The 25,300-nt window shown below is 41.7% G+C and overlaps 1 long non-coding RNA gene across 1 annotated transcript in view; it reads left to right on the forward strand.

Annotated features, from left to right (window-relative positions):
* Positions 1-2,513: 2,513 nt before the first annotated feature.
* The window catches only part of LOC307185111, a 77,714-nt gene continuing 54,927 nt past the window's right edge, over positions 2,514-25,300 (forward strand). The window contains exon 1 of the long non-coding RNA XR_013827883.1: positions 2,514-2,652. This is a non-coding gene — a long non-coding RNA (uncharacterized lncRNA). The remainder of the gene's footprint in view (positions 2,653-25,300) is intronic.

The raw sequence follows: 25,300 nt of genomic DNA on the forward strand, positions 1-25,300 counted from the left end.
GTGAAGTGGGATAGAGACCAAGCTCATCAGAGGTGAGAAAATCAAGAAATCGAGTGAACAGGGTATTGGAAGGGTCAACAATGTAGATATTGGAATCACCAGTAATTAAGACAGATTTGTATTGGAGAGAGGGACAGTGAGCCAGGAGCTAAATATTCAAGGAATAAAAGGGGTGATGCTGGGAGCAGGATGGTAACAAGGAGGGGTGGTTAGTGGTGTCATCTGATAACATGAAATTCAGAGCTGCAGGGATATTACAGAGGAAGGAAGGACAATGGTCTGGAAGAGAGGACAAACGCTCCATCTCCAAGCCTCGTGGGTGGGAGAGAGTATAGTTCTTACTCGAGGGATCTTCGGGGAAAGTCACATTCTCAGAGCAGAGCCAGGATTCTCTTTAAAAGGTCCCTTTGGAAATTCAGCAAACAGATTAAGGGGGTAGAGAATAATACATAGTAACCCTAGAATAAAATGTGATACACATGCTGCTTTGATCGCTCAGAGAAGAGGCACGCGAGAGGATTATGGGTAGGAAGTGACAGGTGACCTGAGTTTTAGAGGATGGGTAGAAGTTCTCCAGGCAGATAAAGAGAAAGGAAAGAGAGAGAAGAGCAAGAATAAAGGCATGGTGGCATGGTTAGATTTGGGGAACTGAAAAGAGGCTGTTGAGAACAGAGGAGGAGGGATGCGGGGCTGCAGAGTCCGAGGCAGGGGTTCCATCATGAAGGGCCTTGAATGCCGTATTTGGAGGTTGAACTTTACTTGGAAGTGGTTATAAGCCATATGAGCAGGACAGTGACTGGATTTTTAAGTAGTATTGAATTCAGTAAAACAACCATTCTGTGATTTGCATTTGTTTTTTTCATGTATGTATCTATGAATACAGATCTCTTTCTATCTAATCCCAAATATGAAGAGGATTCCAGTTATTACAGCGCAGATTGTTGTCATCTGGATGCAACCAAATACTGAAGATTTAAGGCAGGGACCAGAGCACTAAGTGGCTTGGGGAGGGGCCTAAAGACCCCTAGGGGTTAGGAGTCTTGGCACAGACAAACCCTGAACTGGATTCTTAGCTTTTCACTTACCATTTTGTGGCCTAGACAAATTACTTAATTTCTCTGACTCTCCTTATTGGTAAAATGGGAATAATAGTCCTTACTTGAAGGTTCCTGTGTGGATTAAATGAGGTCATGCAGTAATGTACTCAGCAGAGTGACTGTCTCATGGTAAGTGAATATTAGCTGTTATTAGCTGTTTTTTTTTTTTTGCGGTACGCGGGCCTCTCACTGCTGTGGCCTCTCCCATTGTGGAGCACAGGCTCCGGACGCGCAGGCTCAGCGGCCACGGCTCACGGGCCCAGCCGCTCCGCGGCATGTGGGATCTTCCCGGACCGGGACACGAACCCATGTCCCCTGCATCGGCAGACGGACTCTCAACCACTGAGCCACCAGTGGAGCCCAGCTGTTATTTTATGGTGTATGAACTTCAAGCTCACACATGCGCCTACATTACTTCCTCTCTGGTTTGGCTGCACATTGCAATGACCTGGTCCTACTTTTTAAAAACAGGCATAACTTGTTTCCACCCCCAGGGATTATGATGGATTTGGTCAGGGGTACCGCCTGGGTGTTTTTATAAGCTCCCCAAGGTGATCTTAATGTGCGATGAGGTTGAATGCTGTTGGCTCTCAGAGGGCTGCACCCTGAACTGGCAGCATTAGCATCACCTGGGAATTAGTTAGAAAGGCAAAATTTCCCTGGTCTACTGAATCAGAAACTCTGGGGGTGAGTCAGCAATCTGTATTTTAACAAGCTCCTCATGCAGACTCAAGTTTCATAAGTACTGATCCAGGGCTAGCCGTTCAGGGTGGTCATTTCAGCTGTTGACATCACTTGCACCTGAACCAACAAGTCTCTCAGACCCTCCCCCTCCACTTCCTCTGCATTCCTCTGCTTGCTCTCCTTTTTTTTTTTTTTTTCTCCTTCAGAAGAGGATGGTTAGATTTAGGGCTGAGATTTCTTTTCTTTTGCTTATTTAATTTTGTATATTTTCTTTTTCTTCTTTCAGGTACGCTTCCATTCTCCCAACAAAATGTCGGTGCTGGCTACTGGGGGTATGGAGCAAATAAGGAAGACACGGTTCCTAATCCCATGGAACGCCCAGTTGTCGTATTGTGATTTATAATAAATGTGTACTTGGCCTTTGTCCCCACTTCTGGCACAGACCTGCGAAATTGGAAATTTCCCTTGGAATTTTCTGTGATGAGAGCGTTTAAAGGTGTCTTTTGTTGTGTTGATGGTACCTTCTGAACCACACCTGAGGATGGAGGCTGGTTGCCAGGAGAGCCCATCCTGTGATTATAAGTTTCAGTTCCACCCCCGACCTCGGGGCAGGGGAGAGGGGATGGCGAATGAGTTCAATCGCCAATGGCCAATGATTTAATCAGTCGTGCCTACGTCATGAAGCGGCCATAAAAGCCCGGAAGGACTGAGTTCAGAGAACTTCCGCGTTGGGGAACATGGAGGAGCCGGGAGAGTGTTGCACCTGGAGAGGGCATGGAAGCTCCGTGCTCTTTCCCCACATCTTGTCCTATGAATCTCTTCCTGCTGGTCGTTCCTGAGTTATCGCCTTTCATAATAAACTGGCAATCTGGTAAGTAAAATGTTTCTTTGAGTTCTATGAGCCACCCTAGCAAATTAATCGAACCTAAGCAGGGGTTTGTTGGAACCTCCAATTATCGCTGGTCCGTCAGAAAACCTGGGCTTTTGACTGGCGTCTGAAGCAGGGGTGGCGGGTGCAGGGGGCAGCCTTGTGGGGCTGAGCCCTTATCCTTGGGATCTGATGCTACCTCTGTAATATCAGAAGTGAGTTGAATTGTAGGGCACCCAGCTGGTGCTGGAGAATTGCTTGGTGTGGGAAAGAACCCGCCGCACATTGGAGTTGGAGTCAGAAACTTACGAGCATTAAAAAAAAATAAACCCTGGTGGGGCAGTGGTTGAGAGTCCGCCTGCCGATGCAGGGGACACGGGTTCGTGCCCCGGTCCGGGAAGATCCCACATGCCGCAGAGCGGCTGGGCCCATGAGCCATGGCCGCTGAGCCTGCGCGTCCGAAGCCTGTGCTCCGCAACGGGAGAGGCCGCAGCAGGGAGAGGCCCGCGTACCGCAAAAAAAAAAAATGTAGCCTACTGGGCCTGTCTTGGGCAGGGAGAAGGGTGATTTTAGTTCCTCAGCTTGGCTCTTTCATATCCTCCTCTTCCTGTGATCTTGTCCTCTCTCCCCTGCCTGTGTGAAAACCTATTCTCACGTTTGGATTTGACCTCAGTCATTTGTAATTTAGTTTGAGCTACTCTGAGAATAAGCCTTGTTTGCCTACCAGACTGCATACACCTGAGGAAAGGGGCTGTGTCTTTATTTCTCTGAATGCACACACTTCTGCAGTTCACAGTCCTGTAATAAGATGCCACTTGCACTTTTAAGTGCTGAACAGCACTGGCTTTGGCACCACAGATGAGGGTTTGTCTGCAGCCTGCTAGCTGTGTAAACTTGGGCAGCTCATGGCGCTTCTTAGCACTTCAGTTTGCCCATCTAAAATGGGCTTGATGATCGTTAACGTCATACAGTTGTGAAGACTGTGTAAGAACGCATGGAAAGTGCTTAGGTCAATACTCTACTGAGGATATTCACTGAGAGCGCTCAATGAATGGTACATGTTAATGATCATTATTAAATTTCACTTCCTGCTGGGAAAGGATAGGTTTCATCCAGAGCAATATGGTAAAATGCCTGTCAGACTCCAGTGAGCTGTTGGGAAACTTTTGGACAGAGTCTCTTTTCCCTGAGGTACAATTTCTACTCTGACAGCCCCCTTTCCAGGCAGCCCAGAAATGTCACCGCCACCAATGTCTCCAGAAACCCCTCTTACTGAGCCCTTCATACTGTTTCCTGTGGTCTCACCAATGCTGGTGCTGAAGCGCCTAGAGCAAGTCCTAAATCTTCTCTTCAGGAAGTTAATACCTTGCAGAAGCCTGAAGCCTATTTTATTTTATTATTTATTTATTTATTTTAAAATAAATTTATTTATTTATTTATTTTTGGCTGAGTTGGGTCTTTGTTGCTGCGCGTGGGCTTTTCTAGTTGCGGCAAACAGGGGCTACCCTTCGTTGTGGTGTGCAGGCTTCTTGTTGTGGTGGCTTCTCTTGTTGCGGAGCATGGGCTCTAGAGCACGGGCTTCAGTAGTTGCTGCACGTGGGCTCTAGAGCACAGGCTCAGTAGTTGTGGTGCATGGGCTTAGTTGCTCTGTGGCATGTGGGATCTTCCCGGACCAGGGCTCGAACCTGTGTCCTCTGCCTTGGCAGACGGATTCTTAACCACTGCGCCATCAGGGAAACCCCTTGAGCCTATTTTAATTGAATTATTTCATTCAGTGTCAGGCTTAAAGAGCACCCCTACAGGGTCTCAGCTCTGAATGAATGCATTAAAAAATCAAATACTGTAGATGATGGCATAATCCTCGAGGCAGTTATAAATAGAATCTCCTCTGGTGCCGTTTCATTTCCCTGCATTAGTTAATAAACACATTTTTATAGCGTCTGCTTTTCATTTTCGTCCCCTAAAGTTCTTTAGTTGCCTTAGTAAGAAAGAGAACAAAACTCAGAATAAAACAAGATATTGGGGAAGAATTTACCATCTTAATTTTCGGGGCTGGAAGGGATTTTCAACATTACCTGGTCTAACCCTTCATAATTTACCTGGCATGAGGCAGAGGTCTAGAGAAGGAGATAGCTTAGCTAGGGTCACAGAACTTCACCTCCAATGAACTTAGCTGGAAAAGACACAATCTTTGTTCTGGACGAGTATTGGGAGCCACAGTGAAACATGGTGTAGGAGAATGAGCAGACCAGGGCCATGATTAAGGGGGGCGCTTTGGCCTCAGACTACCAGGGATTGAATCTTTGTCCACTTCATGCTGTCTGCCTTTGGGTAAGTGATTTAACATTGCTGGGGCTTAAGCTTCCTTACCTCCAAATAGGGATAATAATCGTACCTACCTCAGAGTGCTGTTGAGTCAGACAACAGTTCACTAAAAAGCTTAGAACTGTACCTGGCACATAGTAAGTGCTCAATACATTTTAGTTGTTATTGTTAGTAAATAATTTTTTTAAAAGCTCTCATTGGGATGGTAATGGGCAGGCCCTGCATCTTTAGCACTTTATGGTAGTGGCTGTGGGCTCCCCATAAGGATTGAATTCCTTATTTCCTCCAGTAGGAGGAAAGTCCCAGAGGTCCTTAATCCAAGGGCAGGCTTCTTTGCTAATGAGAGTATGTAGAAGAAGGGCAGGTGTTAAGGGGTCAGCTCCATCAGAGAGGGCTGAAAATGATGCTGTCTGATCCTTTGAGAAGATCAAATACAAAGTGGATTTTAAGTGCTTAAAAAATGTGGGAGCTCAGTGAAAGGGAGGTGTTAGTAACAATAGTAAAACTAATGTTACCAAGTACATTAACAGCCATTATCTCATTTGATTCTTAATTATATATGAATATATAATCTATAGATATTATGTAGTAAGCCATCAACTCTCTTGAATAAACAGATGAGTAGTTGGATAGGCATTATTGTCCCTTTTTTTCTTTTTTTTTTTTTGCGGTACGCGGGCCTCTCACTGCCATGGCCTCTCCCGCTGCGGAGCACAGGCTCCGGACGCGCAGGCTCAGTGGCCATGGCTCACGGGCCCAGCTGCTCCGCGGCATGTGGGATCTTCCTGGACCGGAGCACGAACCCATGTCCCCTGCATCGGCAGGCGGACTCTCAACCACTGCGCCACTAGGGAAGCCCTATTGTCCCATTTGAATGAGGAAATAGGGATGCAGTCTTTGCTATGTAACAGACCACCGCAAAGATTAGTAGCTGAAAGCAACAGCGACTCCTTTCTTTTTCTGTATGTTTATCTTTTATTTATTTATTTTTTCTTATTGGTCATCCATTTAATACACATCAGTGTATACATGTCAATCCCAAGCTCCCAATTCATCACACCCCCACCCCCACCGCTTTTCCCCCTTGGTGTCCATACGTTTGTCCTCTACATCTGTGTCTCAACTTCTATCCTGCAAACCGGTTCATCTGTACCATTTTCTAGGTTCCACATACACGCGTTAATATACGATATTTGTTTTTCTCTTTCTGACTTACTTCACTCTGTATGACAGTCTCTAGGTCCATTATGTCTCTACAAATGACCCAATTTCGTTCCTTTTTTATGGCTGAGTAATATTCCATTGTATATATGTACCACATCTTCTTTATCCATTCGTCTGTCGATGGGCATTTAGGTTGCTTCCATGACCTGGCTATTGTAAATAGTGCTGCAGTGAACATTAGGGTGCATGTGTCTTTTTGAATTATGGTTTTCTCTGGGTATATACCCAGTAGTGGGATTGCTGGGTCATATGGTAGTTCTATTTTTAGTTTTTTAAGGAACCTCCATACTGTTCTCCATAGTGGCTGTACCAATTTACATTCCCACCAACAGTGCAAGAGGTTTCCCCTTTCTTCACACTGTCTCCAGCATTTATTGCTTGTAGATTTTTTGATGATGACCATTCTGACTGGTATGTGGTGATACCTCATTGTAGTTTTCATTTGCATTTCTCTAATGATTAGTGATGTTGAGCATCCTTTCATGTGTTTGTTGGCAATCTGTATATCTTCTTTGGAGAAATGTCTCTTTAGGTCTTTTGCCCATTTTTGGATTGGGTTGTTTGTTTTTCTGATATTGACCTGCATGAGCTGTTTATATATTTTGGAGATTAATCTTTTGTCTGATGATTCATTTGCAAGTATTTTCTCCCATTCTGAGGGTTGTCTTTTGGTCTTGTTTATGGTTTCCTTTGCTGTGCAAAAGCATTTAAGTTTCATTAGGTCCCATTATTTTATTTTTTTACTTTTTATTTTTTTGCGGTACACGGGCTTCTCACTGTTGTGGCCTCTCCTGTTGCAGAGCACAGGCTCCGGACACGCAGGCTCAGTGGCCATGGCTCACAGGCCTAGGCGCTCCATGGCATGTGGGATCTTCCCGGACTGGGGCACGAACCTGCGTCCCCTGCCTCGGCAGGCGGACTCTTAACCACTGCGCCACCAGGGAAGCCCCCATTTGTTTATTTTTGTTTTTATTTTCATTACTCTAGGAGGTGGATCAAAAAAGATCTTGCTCTGATTTATGTCAAAGAGTGTTCTTCCTATGTTTTCCTCTAAGAGTTTGATAGTGACCGGTCTTACATTTAGTTCTCTAATCCATTTTGAGTTATTTCTGTGTATGGTGGTAGGGAGTGTTCTAATTTCATTCTTTGACATGTGGCTGTCCAGTTTTTCCAGCACCACTTACTGAAGAGACTGTCTTTTCTCCATTTTATATCCTTGCCTCCTTTGTCATAGATTAGTTGACCATAGGTGCGTGGGTTTATCTCTGGGTTTTCTATTCTGTTCCATTGATCTATGTTTCTGTTTTTGTGCCAGTACCATATTGTCTTCATTACTGTAGGTTTCTAGTATAGTCTGAAGTCAGGGAGTCTGATTCCTCCAGCTCCATTTTTTTCCCTCAAGACTGCTTTGGCTATTCGGGGTCTTTTGTGTCTCCATACAAATTTTAAGATTTTTTGTCCTAGTTCCGTAAAAAATGCCATTGGTAATTTGATGGGGATTGCATTGAATCTGTAGATTGCTTTGGGTAGTATAGTCATTTTCACAATATTGATTCTTCCAATCCAGGAACATGGTATAACTCTGCATCTGTTGGTATCATCTTTAATTTCTTTCATCAGTGTATTATAGTTTTCTGCATGCAGGTCTTCTGTCTTCCTAAGTACGTTTATTCCTAGTTATTTTATTATTTTTGTTGCAATGGTAAAGGGGAGTGTTTCCTTAATTTCTCTTTCAGATTTTTCATCATTAGTGTATAGGAATGCAAGAGATTTCTGTGCATTAATTTTTCTTTCTTTTTTTTTTTTTTTTTTTTTTTTTTTTTTTTTTTTTTTTGCTGTACGTGGGCCTCTCACTGCAGTGGCCTCTCCCCTTGCGGAGCACAGGCTCCAGACATGCAGGCTCCGCAGTCATGGCTCACGGGCCCAGCCACTCCGTGGCATGTGGGATCCTCCCGGACCAGGGCACGAACCCGTGTCCCCTGCATCAGCAGGCGGACTCTCAACCACTGCCCCACCAGGGAAGCCCTCTGTGCATTAATTTTGTATCCTGCCACTTTACCAAATTCATTGATTAGCTCTAGTAGTTTTCTTGTGGCATTTTTAGGATTCTTTATGTATAGTATCATGTCATCTGCAAACAGTGGCAGTTTTACTTCTTCTTTTCCAATTTGTATTCCTTTTATTTCTTTTTCTTCTCTGATTGCCGTGGCTAGGACTTCCAAAACTATGTTGAATAATAGTGGAATTGTCTTGTTCCTGATCTTAGAGGAAATGCTTTCAGTTTTTCACCAGTGAGAATGATGTTTGCTGTGGGTTTGTCATATATGGCCTTTATTATGTTGAGGTAGTTTCCCTCTGTTCCCACTTTGTGGAGAGTTTTTATCATAAATCGGTGTTGAATTTTGTCAGAAGCTTTTTCTGCATCTATTGAGATGAGCATATGGTTTTTATTCTTCAATATGTTAATGTGGTGTATCACATTGGTTGATTTGTGTATACTGAAGAATCCTTGCATCCCTGGGATAAATCCCACTTGATCATGGTGTATGACCCTTTTAATGTGTTGTTGGATTCTGTTTCCTAGTATTTTGTTGAGGATTTTTGCATCTATATTCATCAGTGATATTGGTTTGTAATTTTCTTTTTTTGTAATATCTTTGTCTGGTTTTGGTATCAGGGTGATGGTGGCCTCATAGAATGAGTTTGGGAGTGTTCCTTCCTCTGCAATTTTTTGGAAGAGTTTGAGAAGGATAGGTGTTATCTCTTCTCTAAATGTTTGATGGAATTCACCTGTGAAGCCATCTGGTCCTGTACTTTTGTTTGTTGGAAGATTTTCAATCACAGTTTCAATTTCATTACTTGTGAGTGGTCTGTTCATATTTTCTATTTCTTCCTGGTTCAGTCTTGGAAGGTTATACCTTTTTAAGAATTTGTCCATTTCTTCCAGGTTGTCCATTTTGTTGGCATAGAGTTGCTTGTAGCAGTCTCTTAGGATGCTTTGTATTTCTGCAGTGTCTGTTGTAAGTTCTCCTTTTTCATTTTTAATTTTATTGGTTTGGGTCCTCTTCCTCTCCCTCTTGATGGGCCTGGCTAATGGTTTATCAATTTCGTTTATCTTCTCAAAGAACCAGCTTTTAGTTTCATTGATGTTTGCTATTGTTTTCGTTGTTTCTGTTTCATTTATTTCTGCTCTGATTTTTATGATTTCTTTCCTTCTGCTAAGTTTGGGTTTTGTTTGTTCTTCTTTCCCTAGTTCCTTTAGGTGTAACGTTAGATTGTTTATTTGAGATTTTTCTTGTTTCTTGAGGTAGGCTTGCATAGCTATAAACTTCCCTCTTAGAAGTGTTTTGCTGCATCCCCTGGGTTTTGGATCGTCATGTTTTCATTTTCATTTGTCTGTAGGTATTTTTTGATTTCCTCTTTGATTTCTTCAGTGATCGCTTGGATATTTAGTAATGTATTGTTTAGTCTCTATGTGTTTTTGTTTTTTACTTTTTTTCCCCTGTAATTGATTTCTAATCTCATGGCGTTGTGGTCAGAAAAGATGCTAGATATGATTTCAGTTTTCTTAAATTTACTGAGGCTTGATTTGTGACCCAAGATGTGATCTATCCCGGAGAATGTTCCTTGCACACTTGAGAAGAAAGCATAATCTGTTTTTGGATGGAATGTCCTATAAATATCAATTAAATCTATCTCGTCTATTGTGACATTTAAAGCTTGTGTTTCTTTATTAATTTTCTGTCTGGATGATCTGTCCATTGGTGTAGGTGAGGTGTTAAAGTCCCCCACTATTATTGAGTAGTCGATTTCCTCTTTTAGAGCTGTTAGCAGTTGTGTTATGTATTGCAGTGCTCCTATGTTGCGTGCATATATATTTATAATTGTTATGTCTTCTTCTTGGATTGATCCCTTGATCATTACATAGTGTCCTTCCTTGTCTCTTATAATATTCTTTAAAGTCTATTTTATCTGATATGAGTATTGCTACTGCAGCTTTCTTTTGATTTCCATTTGCATGGAATATCTTTCTCCATCCCCTCACTTTCAGTCTGTATGTGTCCCTAGGTCTGAATTGGGTCTCTTTTAGACAGCATATATATGGGTCTTGTTTTTGTATCCATTCAGCAAGCCTGTGTTTTGGTTGGAGCGTTTAATCCATTCATGTTTAAGGTAATTATTAATATGTATGTTCTTATTACCATTTTCTTAATTTTTGGCAGTTTGTTTTTGTAGGTCCTTTTCTTCTCTTGTGTTTCCCAGTTAGAGAAGTTCCTTTAGCATTTGTTGTGGAGCTGGTTTGGTGGTGCTGAATTCTCTTACCTTTTGCTTGTCTGTAAAGCTTTTGATTTTTCTATCGAGTCTGAATGAGATCCTTGTTGGGTAGAGTAATCTTGGTTGTAGTTTCTTCCCTTTCATCACTTTAAGTATATCATGCCACTCTCTTCTGGCTTGTAGAGTTTCTGCTGAGAAAGGAGCTGTTAACCTTATGGGAGTTCCCTTCTATGTTATTTGTCTTTTTTCCTTTGGTGCTTTCAATAATTTTTTTTTTGTCTTTAATCTTTGTAAAGTTGATTACTATGTGTCTCAGTATGTTTCTCCTTGGGTTTATCCTGCCTGGGACTCTGTGTGCTTCCTGGAGTTGGGTGGCTATTTCCTTTCCCATGTTAGGGAAGTTTTCGACTATAATCTCTTCAAATATTTTCTCAGGGCCTTTCTCTTCTCCTTCTGGGACCCCTATAATTGAATGTTGTTGCATTTAGTGTTGTTCCAGAGGTCTCTTAGGCTGTCTTCATTTCTTTTCATTCTTTTTTCTTTATTCTGTTCAGCGGCAGTGAATTCCACCATTCTGTCTTCCAGGTCACTTTTCCGTTCTTCTGCCTCAGTTATTCTGCTAGTGATTCCTTCTAGTTTATTTTTCACTTTAGTTATTGTATTGTTCATCTCTGTTTGTTTGTTCTTTAATTCTTCTAGGTCTGTGTTAAACATGTCTTGCATCTTCTTGAATTTTGCCTCCATTCTTTTTCCGAAGTCCTGGATCATCTTCACTATCATTATTTTGAATTTGTTTTCTGGAAGATTGCCTATCTCCATGTCATTTAGTTGTTTTTCTGGGGTTTTATCTTGTTCCTTCCTCTAGTACATAGCCCTCTGCCTTTTCATCTTGCCTATATTTCTGTGAATGTGGTTTTTGTTCCACAGGCTTCAGGATTGTAGTTCTTCTTGCTTCTGCTGTCTGCCCTCTGGTGGATGAGGCTATCTAAGAGGCTTGTGGAAGTTTCCTGATGGGAGGGACTGGTGGTGGGTAGAGCTGGCTGTTGCTCTGGTGGACAGAGGTCAGTAAAAGTTTAATCCACTTGTCTGCTGCTGGGTGGGGCTGGGTTCCCTCCCTTTTGGTTGTTTGGCCTGAGGTGACCCAGCACTGGAGCCTATCCGGGCTCTTTGGTGGGACTAATGGCGGACTCTGGGAGGGCTCACGCCAAGGAGTACTTCCCAGAACTTCTGCTGCCAGTGTCCGTGTCCCTTGGTGAGCCACAGCTGCCCCCGCCTCTGCAGGAGACCCTCCAACACTAGCAGGTAGGTCTGGTTCACTCTCCTGTGGAGTCACTGCTCCTTCCTTTGGTCCCGATGCACACACTAGTTTGTGTGTGCCCTCCAAGAGTGGAGTCTCTGTTTCCCCCAGTCCTGCTGAAGTCCTCCAATCAAATTCTGCTAGCTTTCAAAGTCTGATTCTCTAGGAATTCCTCCTCCTGTTGCCACACCCCCAAGTTGGGAAGCATGATGTGTGGGTCAGAACCTTCACTCCAGTGGGTGGAGTTCTGTGGTATAAGTGTTCTCCAGTTTGAGAGTCACCCACCCAGCAGTTATGGGATTTGATTTTATTGTGATAGCACCCCTCCTTCCATCTCATTGTGGTTTCTCCTTTGTCTTTGCACGTGGGATATCTTTTTTGGTGAGTTCCAGTGTCTTCCCGTCGATGATTGTTCAGCAGTTAGTTTTGATTCTGGTGTTCTCAAAAGAGGGAGTGAGAGCATGTCCTTCTACTCCGCCATCTTGAATCAATCTCTCAACAACTCCTTTTTTCAATTTAATTTTATTGAAGTATAGTTGATTTACAATGTTCTGTTAGTTTCTGGTGTACAGCCAAGTGATCCAGTTATACGTATATATGTATTCTTTTTCATATTCTTTCACTTTTTGTTTTATAACAAGATATTGAATATAGTTCCCTATGCTATACAGTAGGATCTTGTTGTTTATCCATTTTATATATAATAGTTTGCATCTGCTAATTCCAAACTTCTAATCTGTCCCTCCGTCAACCCCCTCCCCTTTGGCAACCACAAATCTGTTCTCTATGTGTGTGAATCTGTTTCTGTTTCATAGATAAGTTCATTTGTAACAATGACTCCTTCTTCATTCTTCTGTAGGTTGGCAGGGTGGCTTCTCTGCTGGTTTTGCCCAGACTCAAAATGCTGGAGGGTCCATTGGGTTGAGGGTCCAAGAGAGCCTCAGTGGTATATTTGGCAGTTGATGTTAGATGTGGGCTATGATGCCTTGCTTCTCCCCACGTTGCTTCCCCTCCTGCATAGACTAGATTAGCTTCCTTACATGGTGGTCTCAGGGAAGCATTCCAAGATGGTGGAGACAGAAGCTGCAAGGCTGTTGCTTCCACCATATTCTATTTGTCAAAGCAAGTCTCAAGACCAGCACAGATCCTAAGCCTGGAGAAACTCCCTCTGTCGATGAAAGAAGCTGTAAGGAATATGTAGTTATATTTAATTACTAGGAGATAGCAGATTTCATCTTTCATTAGCATTTGGCCAGGGTCCCAGAGCCTATACGAGTCAGGGTCATGGCTTGAACTTGGGTTCTGTGACTCCAGGGCTCGTGGCGTTTCTTCTACAGCACAACCGCCTTTGCTGCAAGAGGAAATGCAGCTCAGGGATGAGGCAAAGATTTTCTGCCCTTAGACGTTTTAGGGCACTGGGCACCTGCTGTGTCTGTTGAAAAATGTCATAATCTGGAAACATTGTGGTTTGGACATAACATAGTTCTTTATTTGTACACAAAAATACCCATAATATGTTTACATGGTATAATTCAGTGTAGGCTCTTTAAAATGAGAACCTGACAGAATGGCTTGCTGTTCCAGGAGAAGTAATGTGCGTGTGTGTGGCTTGACTTAAGAGAGATTTGTTTAGGTTTCATCCTCTCAGTTATTCACAGAAATCTAGGCCTAGGAAAATAAGCTCTTTAAAAATGGTGAGGTTTGTGTAATGGTCACATGGTTCCCAAGCATTTGGCTAAAGCTTGAGAAGATGAAACAAGGGTGACTGAAAACAAAAAAGAGATTAAATTTCAAGCCAACAGGGGCTCCTTTAAAGCCTTAGAAAAGAACAGAGCAGTCTGTTGAATAGAAAACCTATAGAAGAATCTGCCCCAATAGATTCCCAAACAGAAATGATCTGTTTTGAGTAGTAGAAGAAAGTGTTTCACAGAATAGTTCGATTTTTTTTTTTCTTCTTCAGCGCTTGGGTTGGCGACCTTTATAACTGTACTGTCGCCTGCAAAATGTACTTAATGTTACTCAAAATGGTTTCTTAGAAGAGAATGCAGTAAAGTATAAATATTTGGTCTCCCATTCCTGCCTGCTAAGGGGGAGGAGATTGCTGCTCAGCGGCCTGCTTCTGCAGTGCTGGCTGGGGCAGCAGACAGAAGAAAGTGCCAGGAGGTGGGCAGCTTTGCAGGAGGAAGGGACCCAAGCCACCAGGGAGAAAGGACCCTGGATGGGATGCTGCTGAGAAGCTCTGAAGGAGGAGAAGGACAGCAGTGCACAGGGCACCTTTGAGGAGAAGGAGGTGTGCTTGTGAATCACCTGGGAGGAGTTTTAGGAAATTCAATCTTGTTCTGTAGCGCGGGGCGCAATTTCCCGTTTGTGCTTCAAGATACCTTCCCTAAAGTCTTCGCTGCTTCTTGAGACTTTTGGGGTCCAGTATGTGTTTATTTTGAATATGACCCCACATGGAGAAGCAGGAGCTAGAAGACCTAGTTTCATTTGAGTTATGCTAATTTTCTCCTAATCTTATTTTCTAGGCATTTTCACCTTTCCAACCATGAATTTTTTTCCATTGGTGGGGGGTTTACCAACCCTGCAGGTTTTTTTTTTTTTTTCTTTCCTAATTTTGTTGTTGGTTTTCGCTAGTGGTGAGTTCTGATGTCTGTCTACAAGGCTCTCACTGAAAAGTGCTCCCTGGGCCAATAGTGAGAGTTCAAGATATTGCTGATGCAACAGCAGGCTTTTTCAGGGCCCAGCGCAGGCTGCTGTGAGCTGCTCATCTGAGCACTGGCCTGCTTTCCCTAGCACAATTTTGCAAGTAATTTAGCAACTATGATGCTGCCCCAGGGCCACGCTGGCATTGGAGCCAGGAGGCATTCAAGTCATGCCGTTTGTATTCCTTGGTGTTTCCAGACAAGCTTTGTTACTCATATGAGAATCAGTTGTCATTGTGTTCCATTTCCCACTTCCGGCCCTTTCATGTTCCTTTTGTGACTGTGGGAGAGGGCATCTGAGTAGAGGGATATTTGGATTAAGATGAAAAAATAAGAGTCTTCCCTGGGGTAGTGTCAAAACCATAATGATGATAATGAGAGCACATACATGCATAGGTGTGTTGACTCTTACAGCCTTAGGAAGTAGGAGTGTCTAAATTTTGCAGGGGCTGGGAAATTATTATTTTTTAAAATGGTTTTTTATATTGGAGTATAGTTGACTTACAACGTCATGCTGGTTTCAGGTGTACAGCAAAGTGATTCAGTGATACATATACACGTATCCCTTCTTTATCAGATTCTTTTCTCATATAGGTTATTACAGAGTATCGAGTCTAGTTCCCTGTGCTATGCAGTAGGTTCGTGTTGATTATCTATTTTATATATAGTAGCGTGTATATGTTAATCCCAACCTCCTAATTTTCCCCTCCCACCCACGTTTTCCCTTTGGTAACCATAAGTGTGTTTTCTAAGTCTGTGGGTCTGTTTCTGTTTTTAAATAAGTTCATTTGTATCATTTTAAATTAGATTCCACATATAAGTGATATCATATGATATTTGTCTTTCTCTGTCTGAAGGGCTGAGAAATTAAAACTGACTTTTTAAAAGAAATATCTTTAATTTTTTAAAAAATTAATTTAAGTTTTGGCTGTGTTGGGTCTTTGTTGGTGCGTTCGGGCTTTCTCTAGTTGCGGCGAGCCAGGGCTACTCTTCGCTGCAGTGTGTAGGCTTCTCATTGCGGTGGCTTCTCTTTTTGTGGAGCATGGCTCTAGGCGCACGGGCTTCAGTAGTTGTGGCTTGCAGGCTCTAGAGTGCAGGCTCAGTAGTTGTGGCTCATGGGCTTGGTTGCTCTGCGGTATGTGGGATTTTCCTTGACCAGGGCTCAGACCCATGTCCCCTGCATTGGCAGGTGGATTCTTAACCACTGCACCACCAGAGAAGTCCCCCAAACTGACATTTGAACCCATATCTTGGCATAAGTTCCTAACCCTTAAGCTACAGTGTACCTCCTAGATGAGGGTCAGGAGGTCTGGGTTCTAGCATAGCTGTTTGCTGTTGTGCAAGTCAGTTCCCCTGCCCAGATCTCAGTTTTTTTCAGGTGTAAAGTGAAATTTGGCTATAATCTTTAAAGTCCATTCCAGCTGTATGAGTTTGTGATTCAGGAATTTACAGACACTTCTTATGTGCCAGGATGCTGATCTTATGATAGAAGGGAAGGCATTCCTGCCTTCTGAGTGGGCCATGGAACCAGTTATAGTCTAACAGGAGTAAATAAGAGTATAATGGTCCTGGCACGTAGCAGGCAGAGGTCATGCTCAAAGTAGTTAATAACTTGTTTGGTAATGAAAATCAACATATAAAATAAACTAATTTGAAAAGCACTTTTAGTTTATATACTATCTATCTATCTATCTATCTATCTATCTATCTATATATTTTTTTTTGCGGTACGTGGGCCTCTCACTGTTGTGGCCTCTCCCGTTGCGGAGCACAGGCTCTGGATGTGCAGGCTCAGCAGCCATGGCTCATGGGCCCAGCCACTCCGCGGCATGTGGGATCTTCCCGGACTGGGGCACTAACCCATGTCCCCTGCATCGGCAGGCGGACTCTCAACCACTGCGCCACCAGGGAAGCCCATCTATCTATATTTTAAAACTGCTTGGCAAATAATGTAAGTTGTGGTGCATATCATTGGTCAAACCTTTCTAATTTCCAAGTCATTTGTTGAGTTTTAGATTTTTTCCAGTTTTATTGAGATATAATTGACCTATTTAAGATGTACAATGTGTTGATTTGATACACTTATATATTGCAAAATGGCAACTACCATAGCATTAACTAACACCTCCATCACATCACAGAATACTTATTTTTGTGGTGAGAACATTTAAGATGTAGTCTTTTAGCAACTTTTAGCAACTTTCATATATATAATGAATAACTTTATATCATGCAGTATTATTAACTATAAGCACTATGCTGTACACTAGATCCCCAGAACTTTTTCATCTTATGACTGGAAGTCTGTATTTTTTGACCAACATCTCCCCCTTCCCCCCAGACATTGGTAACCACAGTTCTAGTCAGTTTCTATGAATTAGGTTTTTTGATTCCAAATATGTGATATCATAGTAGTATTTGTCTTTCTCTGTCTTACTTATTTTACTTAGCTTTATGACCTCAAGTTTCATGCATGTTGTCACAATGGGCAAGATGTCCTTTCTCATGGCTGAATAATATTCCATTGTGTATATACATATATATGCTACATCTTTATCCATTCATCTGTTGACTAACACTTAGGTTGTTTTGATATCTTGGCTATTGTGAATAATGCTGCAATGAATATGGGAGTGCAGATAGCTCTTCCAGATCCTATTTTCATTTCCTTTGGATATATACCCAGAAGAAGGATTGCTGGATTATGTGGTAGTTCTGTTTAATTTTTTGAGGAGCCTCCATACTGTTTTCCATAGTGGCACCACCAATTTACATTCTGATCAACAGTGCACAAGGGTTCCCTTTTCTCCACATCCTCCCCAAAACTTGTTGTCTCTTTTCTTTTTCATGGTAGCCATTCTAATAGGTGTGAGGTGATACCTCATATGGTTTTGATTTGCGTTTTCCTGATGATTAGTGATGTTGAGCACCTTTTCATGTACCTGTTGGCCATCTGTATGTCTCCTTTGGAAAAATGTCAATTCAGTTCCTGTGCACCTTTTAAAATTATATTGTTTGTTTTTGAATTGTATGGGTTCTTTATATATTTTGGATATTAAACCCTTATCACATAGGTGGTTTGAAAATATTTTCTCTCATTCAGTAGGTTGCCTTTTCATTTTGTTAATGGTTTCCTTTGCTGTGCAGAAGCTTTTAATCTGATGTAGTCCCACTTGTTTGTTTTTGCTACTGTTGTTTTGCTTTTGCTGTCAAATCCAAAAAATCATTGCCAAGACTGATGTCAAGGAGCTTACCTCCTATGTCTTTTTTTTTTTTCTAGGAGTCTTGTCATTTCAAATCTAAATCTTCACACCATACACAAAAATCAATTCAAAATGGATTAAGATAGGGGTCTGGTTTCATTTTTTTGCATGTGGCTTTCCAGTTTCCCAGCACCATTTATTGAAGATACTATCCTTTCTCCATTGTATATTAATGGTTCCTTTGTTGTAAATTAATTGGCAATATATGTGTGGATTTGTTTCAGGGCTCTAAATTCTGTTCTGTTGATCTATGTCTTTATTTTAATGCCAATACCATACTGTTTGATTACTATAACTTCATAATATTGTTTGAAACCAGGAAGTGTTATACCTCCAGCTTTGCTCTTTCTCAATATTGCTTTGGCTATTTAAGATTTTTTGTGGTTGCATACACATTTTAGGATTGTTTGTTCTATATCTGTGAAAAATGCCATTGGAATTTTGATAGAGATTGCATTGCATTGGGCAGTATGGACATTTTAACAGTATTCCTCAAATCCATGACCATAAAATATCTTTCCATTTGTGTCTTCAATTTCTTTCACCAATGTCCTATAGTTTCCAATGTATACATCGTTCACCTCCTTGCTTAAATTTATTCCTAAGTATTCTTTTGGGTGCTATTTTAAATGACTTTATTTTCTTAATTTCTCTTTCTGGATAGTTCACTATTATTGTATAGGAATGCAGTTGATTTTTGTATATTTTTACTGAGTTTGTTTTCGTTCTAACAGGTGTTTTTTTTTTTTTTTTGAGACTTTAGGGTTTTCTGTATATGATAGGTCTTCTGCAAGTAGAGAAGATTTTACTTCTTCCTTTCTGATTTGAATAACTTTATCTTGCCTAATTGCAAGTCTAGGACTTGCAGTGATATGTTGAATAGGAGTGCTAAGAGTGGACAGTCTTGTCTTGTTTTTGATCTTAGAGGAAAGGCTTTCAGCTTTTTACCACTGACTATGGTGTTAGCTATGGGCTTGCCATATATGACCTTTATTATGTTGAGACTCCTAGAAGAGAACATAGGTGAAACATTCTTGCATATAAATTGAGTAATATTTTCTTAAATCATCTCCCAAGGCAAGAGAGATAAGAGCAAAAATAAACAAATGAGACCTAATCAAACTTAAAAGATTTGCACAGCAAAGAAAACCATAAGCAAAATGAAAATATAACCTATGGACTGGGAGAAAATATTTGCAAATGTTGTGACCAAAAAGGGCTTAATTTTTAAAATATACAAACAGCTCATACGATTCAATACCAAAAAACAAACAAAAAAACAAAACCAAAAAACTGCAACAACCCAATCAAAAAATGGGTAGAAAGAAGACCTAAATAGACATTTCTCCAAAGACATACAGATGGCCAACAAGTACATGAAAAGATGCTCAACATTGGTAATTATTAGAAAAATGCAAATCAAAAGTACAATAAGTTATCACCTCATACTGGTGAGAATGGCCTTCATCAAAAGGTCTACAAATAATAAATGCTGGAGAGGGTGTGGTGAAAAGGGAACCCTCCTACACTGTTGGTGGGAGTGTAAATTGTTGCATGCACTATAGAAAATAGTAAGGTGGTTGCTTAAAAACTAGAGTTTACCGTATGATCCGGCAATCCCACTCCTGGGCATATGTCCAGAAAGATGAAAACTCTAAAAACATACATGCACCCCAGTGTTCATAGCAGCACTATTTACAGTAGCCAAGACATGCAAGCAACTTAAGTGTCCATGAATGGATAAAGATATGGCATAATATACATCAATATATACACATACATACAATGGAATATTACTCAGCCATAAAAAAGAATGAAATAATGCAATTTGAAGCAACATGGATGGACCTAAAGATTATCATACTAAGTGAAGTCAGACAGAGAAAGACAAATATTATATGATATCACTTATATGTGGAATCTAAAAATAATACAAATAAACTTATTTACAAAACAGAAGCAGGCTCACAGACATAGAAAACAAACTTATAGTTACTAAAGGGGAAGGCGGGGGGAGGGATAAATTAGGAGTATGGGATTAACAGGTACACACCACTATATATTAAAAAAACAAGGATTTACTGTATAGCACAGGGAACTATATTCAAAATCTTGTAATAACATATAATTGAAGACTCTAAAAAAGAATATATATGTATGACTGAGTCACTTTGCTGTATACCTGGAACTAACACAATAGTGTAAATCAACTATAGTTCAATTAAAAAGAGAAAGACAACAAATAACAAGTGTTGGAGAGGATGTAGAAAAAAGAGAACCCTTGTGCACGTTAGTAGGAATGTAAATTGGCACAGCTGCTATAGAAAACGGTACAGAGTTCCCTCAAAACATTAAAAATAGAACTGCCATACGATCCAGCAGTTCCACTTCTGAGTATTTTTCTGAAGAAAACAGAAACACTAATTCAAAAAGATATATGCACTCCTATGTTCATTGCAGTATTATTTGCAATAACCAAGATATGGAAGCAACCTAAGTGTCCATTAATAGGTGAATGGACATAAAGAAGATGTGATATACACACACAATGGAATATTATTCAACCATTAAAAAACAATGAAATCGGGCTTCCCTGGTGGCGCAGTGGTTGAGAGTCTGCCTGCCGATGCAGGGGACACGGGTTCGTGCCCCGGTCCGGGAAGATCCCACAGGCCGCGGAGTGGCTGGGCCCGTGAGCCATGGCTGCTGAGCCTGCGCGTCGGGAGCCTGTGCTCCGCAACGGGAGAGGCCACAACAGTGAGAGGCCCGCTACTGCAAAAACAAACAAACAAACAAACAAAACAAACAATGAAATCTTGCCATTTGCAACAACATGGATGGACCTAGAGGGTATTATGCTAAATGAAATAAGTCAGCCAGAAAAAGACATATACCATGTGATTTCACTTATATGTGGAATCCAAGAAAACAAAACAAATGAACAAACAAAACAGAAAAAGACTCATAGATACATAGTACAAACAGGTGGTTGCCAGAGTGGAGCGGGGTGGAGGGATGAGTGAAGCAAGTGAGGGAGATTAAGAAGTGCAAACTTCCAGTTACAAAATAAATGAGTCACAGAGATGAAGGGTACAGCAAGGGGAATATAGTCAATAATAATGTAATATCTTTGTATGGTGACAGATGGTAACTAGACTCACTGTGGTGATCACTTTGTAATATATAGAAATATCAAATCATTATGTTGTACATCAGGAACTAATTACATTTTTCTTTTTTAATTCCAAGCAGCCAGAATGAAAATTTAAAGAATTTGGCTGCAGCTGTTTAACCTAGGGGGTAAAAAATGTTTTACTTGTAGAGGATATCTGCCAGCCAGTTTTTTTCTTTTCTTCTAAGTTAGAAATACAAGGAAAGAGACAAAAACTGCAGCTTGAGGGAATGAAGCTAGGAAAAGAAAAGATCCCTGACAGTGCTGTGATGTTTCTTGGACATTGGAATTGGTTACCAAATATTTGATCAGACTGAGGTTTTGCCTAAAGGTGATCCTATCTATAAACTGCTTGAGAGGTGAGAGTTTAGACAAGATAATTTCCACAGCCCCTTGAAAGTTGTGTTTGGCAAAGAATGTTCTGAGGCCACGTATATCAAAATTGCCTGGGGTGCTTCAATTGGGCTTTTGCATTTTTAGTAAGTTTCCTTTATCATTCATGATCCAGTCAGAGAAACAGCAATGGAAGAGAGATTTAATGAAAGGAAACAATTATTACATGAATTATCTGTTGTGGGGTTATAGAACACCCTAAAACTAGTAGCGTAAAGGAACAATTGTTTGTTATTGCTCCCCAGTCTAGTGGACAACTGGATTGCTCTTCTGATCTTGGCTGGTGTCCCTCATGTATCTGTGGTGGGTGTCAGGCCAGCTAGGTGGCTCTGGTTCTGTGGTCTGACTGATTGCTGGCTGGGGAACTTGCTTCTCCGTGAGGTCTCTCATCCTCCAGCAGGCTAGCTCAGGCTCATTCACGCAGAAGCTTAGTGAGATTCCAAAAGGAAGCATGCAAGGTCTTTAGGTCTAAAATCGGAACTGGCATATTGCTTTTGCTACTATTTACTGGCTTAAGCAAGTCATAAAGCCGGCCCAGACCCAAGAGATGGAGAAACAGATTTCACCTGTTGATGGGAGGAGCTTTTTTTTCTTTTAACAAATTTATTTATTTATTTTTGGCTGCATTGGGTCTCCGTTGCTGTGCGCGGGCTTTCTCTAGTGTGGCGAGCGGGGGCTACTCCTCGTTGCCGTGCGTGGGTTTCTCATTGCTGTGGCTTCTTTTATTGCAGAGCACGGGCTCTAGGCATGTGGGATTCAGTAGTTGTGGCACGCGGGCTCAGTAGTTGTGGCTCGTGGGCTCTAGAGCGCAGGCTCAGTAGTTGTGACGCATGGGCTTAGTTGCTCCACGGCATGTGGGATCTTCCTGGACCAGGGCTTGAACACGTGTCCCCTGCATTGGCAGGCGGATTCTTAGCCACTGTGCCTCCAGGGAAGTCCAGGAGGAGCTTTAAAGTCACATTGCCAAGGGGAATAAATAGAAGGGATTAATGGGGACCATTTTGCCTATAGTCTGTCATGGTAATAATGGTGTGAGGAGGAGGGGGAGTAAAAGGAACAAGGGATGTGCTGAGGGTGAGGACTTCGTTAGTAGGATTTTAATGGGACTGCTCCTTTTTAATAGGTGGAGTCTATCCCTCCATCTCTTGAGTGGGCTGGACTTATGACTTGCTTTGGGGAGTGTGGGGCTGCGAGCAGACTGGAAAACAACTGCCACGCCCCTGTGGAATTCTTATCCCATTAGAGTTTTGAGATCTATTGCTCTAACATGCTATGATTCTAGGTGGGTAGTGAACTATAAGCCCCATCCCAAAGATGAACACTGGCTTGGTGAAGAATTCCTGGGAAATTACTCTTGCTGATTTTGACCTATAACTAGGCTGGAGGTAGGGGTGAAGACAAGATAAGTATGCTGAATGGGCAAGAAAGTCCGAGTTTGGTCTCATTCATTATTATCTCAAAGGAGATTATCTGTATGGAGAAGTAATAGACACAAAAATCTTGATGTTTGTCATCTGATAAGTTGCTTGGCCAATGGCTTTAGCCAGCAGCACAGAGGATTTGCATGATGGTGTGAGTGAGTGGGGTATAGAGAGGCAGGCAATCAGCATGAATATTAATCCAATCAGTCTGTTAAAGGTCTGTAAAAAGTCACAATTCTGGATCCTCTAATGAGAAGAGGGAATTTACATATTGTTAGAGAAACCCAGTAGCTTCCACTTAAGTCAGATAATGACTAACTACCACAGCTGAGGGGACATCCAAAGGATGGGGCAAGGGGCAGGAAGACAGAAGGCAGGGTGACAAATGGTACAAGGATGACTCTGCTACTGGGGAGTTTACAAAAATTCCACACCGAACGCCGCAGAAGCTTAATTATGGATCCCGAAGACAATTAAATATGTAATGGACTGATGTGGCACGAGTGTGTTTTAAATATGCATTACTTTCCTGTAGGAACTATTTAACAGTGATTATTTATACCAAGTCTTAATCAATTAGTGTTTGAAACTGGCCTGCACATGTAAAAGAAATAACTCCATAACCTGAGCTCTTTAAGACACTTTGGAAATCATCTACTCCTTCTCCCCTCATTGTGTCTCTAATGAAACTGGGGCCCAGAAAGCTGCAGTGGCTTGTCTGAGGTCACACAGCTGATTAAAGACAAAAGCAGGACTAGCGCTTGAGCTGGGTGATTCCCAGTCACTTGGGTTTCATAATCTCTACCTTGTATTTTGACACTGGTGAGGCCTGTATCTATATGAAACTTGAAGACAGTGTTTTCTAGATTCATCAGAATCACCCATGGGTTCTTTTATAGATCTGCCTGGAGCCTAGGCCAGAACTGCAGAGGCAGAATTCTGGGACAGCAGAACAAAACCTTAGGAGTGTGTATTAAAAACAACAACTCGATGTCCTGTCTCCCTTTTCCCTTGCCCAGCTCTGGGTAAGGATATGGTTTTAGGCATTGGTTAGCAGGAGAGAGAATTCTTTCCAGAGGTCTACATACTTTCAGTTAGGTAAGGCCTGAAGCCCCTTCTTGACTGAGTGACTTCCTGAGGGGCTCATGTGCCGTACACCCTCACTCATCAGTGATTTCCATGGGCCCATCCTTTGTACAGGGAGTATTAACACTGAAGGTGCAGCGTTGGCTATTGACAAGTTGGCTCCCCCAAGTACCTTCAGAAAATTGTAGGATGACATCCAGTTCAGGCCACCTCAAGTATTGATCCCCAGGTGCCACATTGTTGGTGTGTTTGGCCAGTAGTGAGTGTGAGCTAACAGGGAGGGAAGCCAGCTCTAAGGATAAATGAGTCTTTCTTGCCCGTTGTGTTATCTGCAGTTTCTAAAACAGTACTGGGCATATGTTAGGTGCATAGTTAATATTTGTTGACCGACTGAATGACATGGAGCCCCTTATTGGGTGCCAGCTGTGAAATAGCTGTACTTAATGTATCTTGAGTCATTAAGTGTCCTCTTTCCAGAAGTGTGGTTGGATTCTGAGTGTAGTTGGGATTCATCCTGTAAAGCTCCACAGGGCCTAATGGATGATGATAAATCATAACCTTCCTAGGTGTTCAGAATCAATTTCACACCTCATCTGTTATCGTGAGCAGAATGTGTGAGAAAGTACCCTCATCGTGGTAATACATCAGCTCACAAAAATAAAAAATGCCTGAAGATCGGAAAAGGGAACACCGTTATAGTCCATGGTGCTTAATCAACTACCCAGACATTGATGGATTTCAGGGGATATTTACATTTGAATCATGGCATCTAGAATGTCTCGAGTACAACCCGTAGTTTATGGAAAGCATGGAAGCAATTTAAAAAAATCATTTCTCATTGTCTGTAGTTAAAAACAAGGTCTCTCTTTGTAGAAATATTCTTTCTACCAAAAAACAACAACAACGAAGGATAAATCCTATCTAGAGCAATGATAGCCTCGACTGCCGGAATCCTCAGCGTGTCCCTGACAGACGTCACTAACTGATGACAATATATTTTCCTGCTGTGCCCAGTACAGTCTCATTGCTTCTCCATCCAAGGCTTTAAGAAACCATTACTGATTGATCTGAGGTGAACGGAAACTCACTATTGCTGATCTAGAGTTTGTCTTTGTTATTTCTCTAAAAGCTAATATTAGCAGATAAGAGGATGAAGGGAAAAGCAGAGGAAATGCTATCGGTTTGGAAAGCATCTTGAATTGGTCAGCGGGTCCACTCCGTTGCTTCTGGACAGGGTCATATTCAAAGCCATGGGCTGAGGATGATTTCCTCGCTGGCAGTGTTTCACCAACTGAGATTTGGGGGCCGGGTGCATCAGAATCACTTGGGTGATATTGTAGGTACTTGTGCCTCACTCAAGACTTACTGGATCAGAACCTCTGGATTTGAAGTCAAGTACACTGCATTGGAACAAGTATCCAGGTGTGTCGTAGTCACTCTAATGTTGGAGAACCACTGCCCTATGGAGGTCTGGGGTCTAGTCTCAGCTCTTG

This window comes from Stenella coeruleoalba (assembly GCF_951394435.1).
Source record: "Stenella coeruleoalba genome assembly, chromosome: 3".
Classification (NCBI taxonomy): Eukaryota; Metazoa; Chordata; class Mammalia; order Artiodactyla; family Delphinidae; genus Stenella; species Stenella coeruleoalba.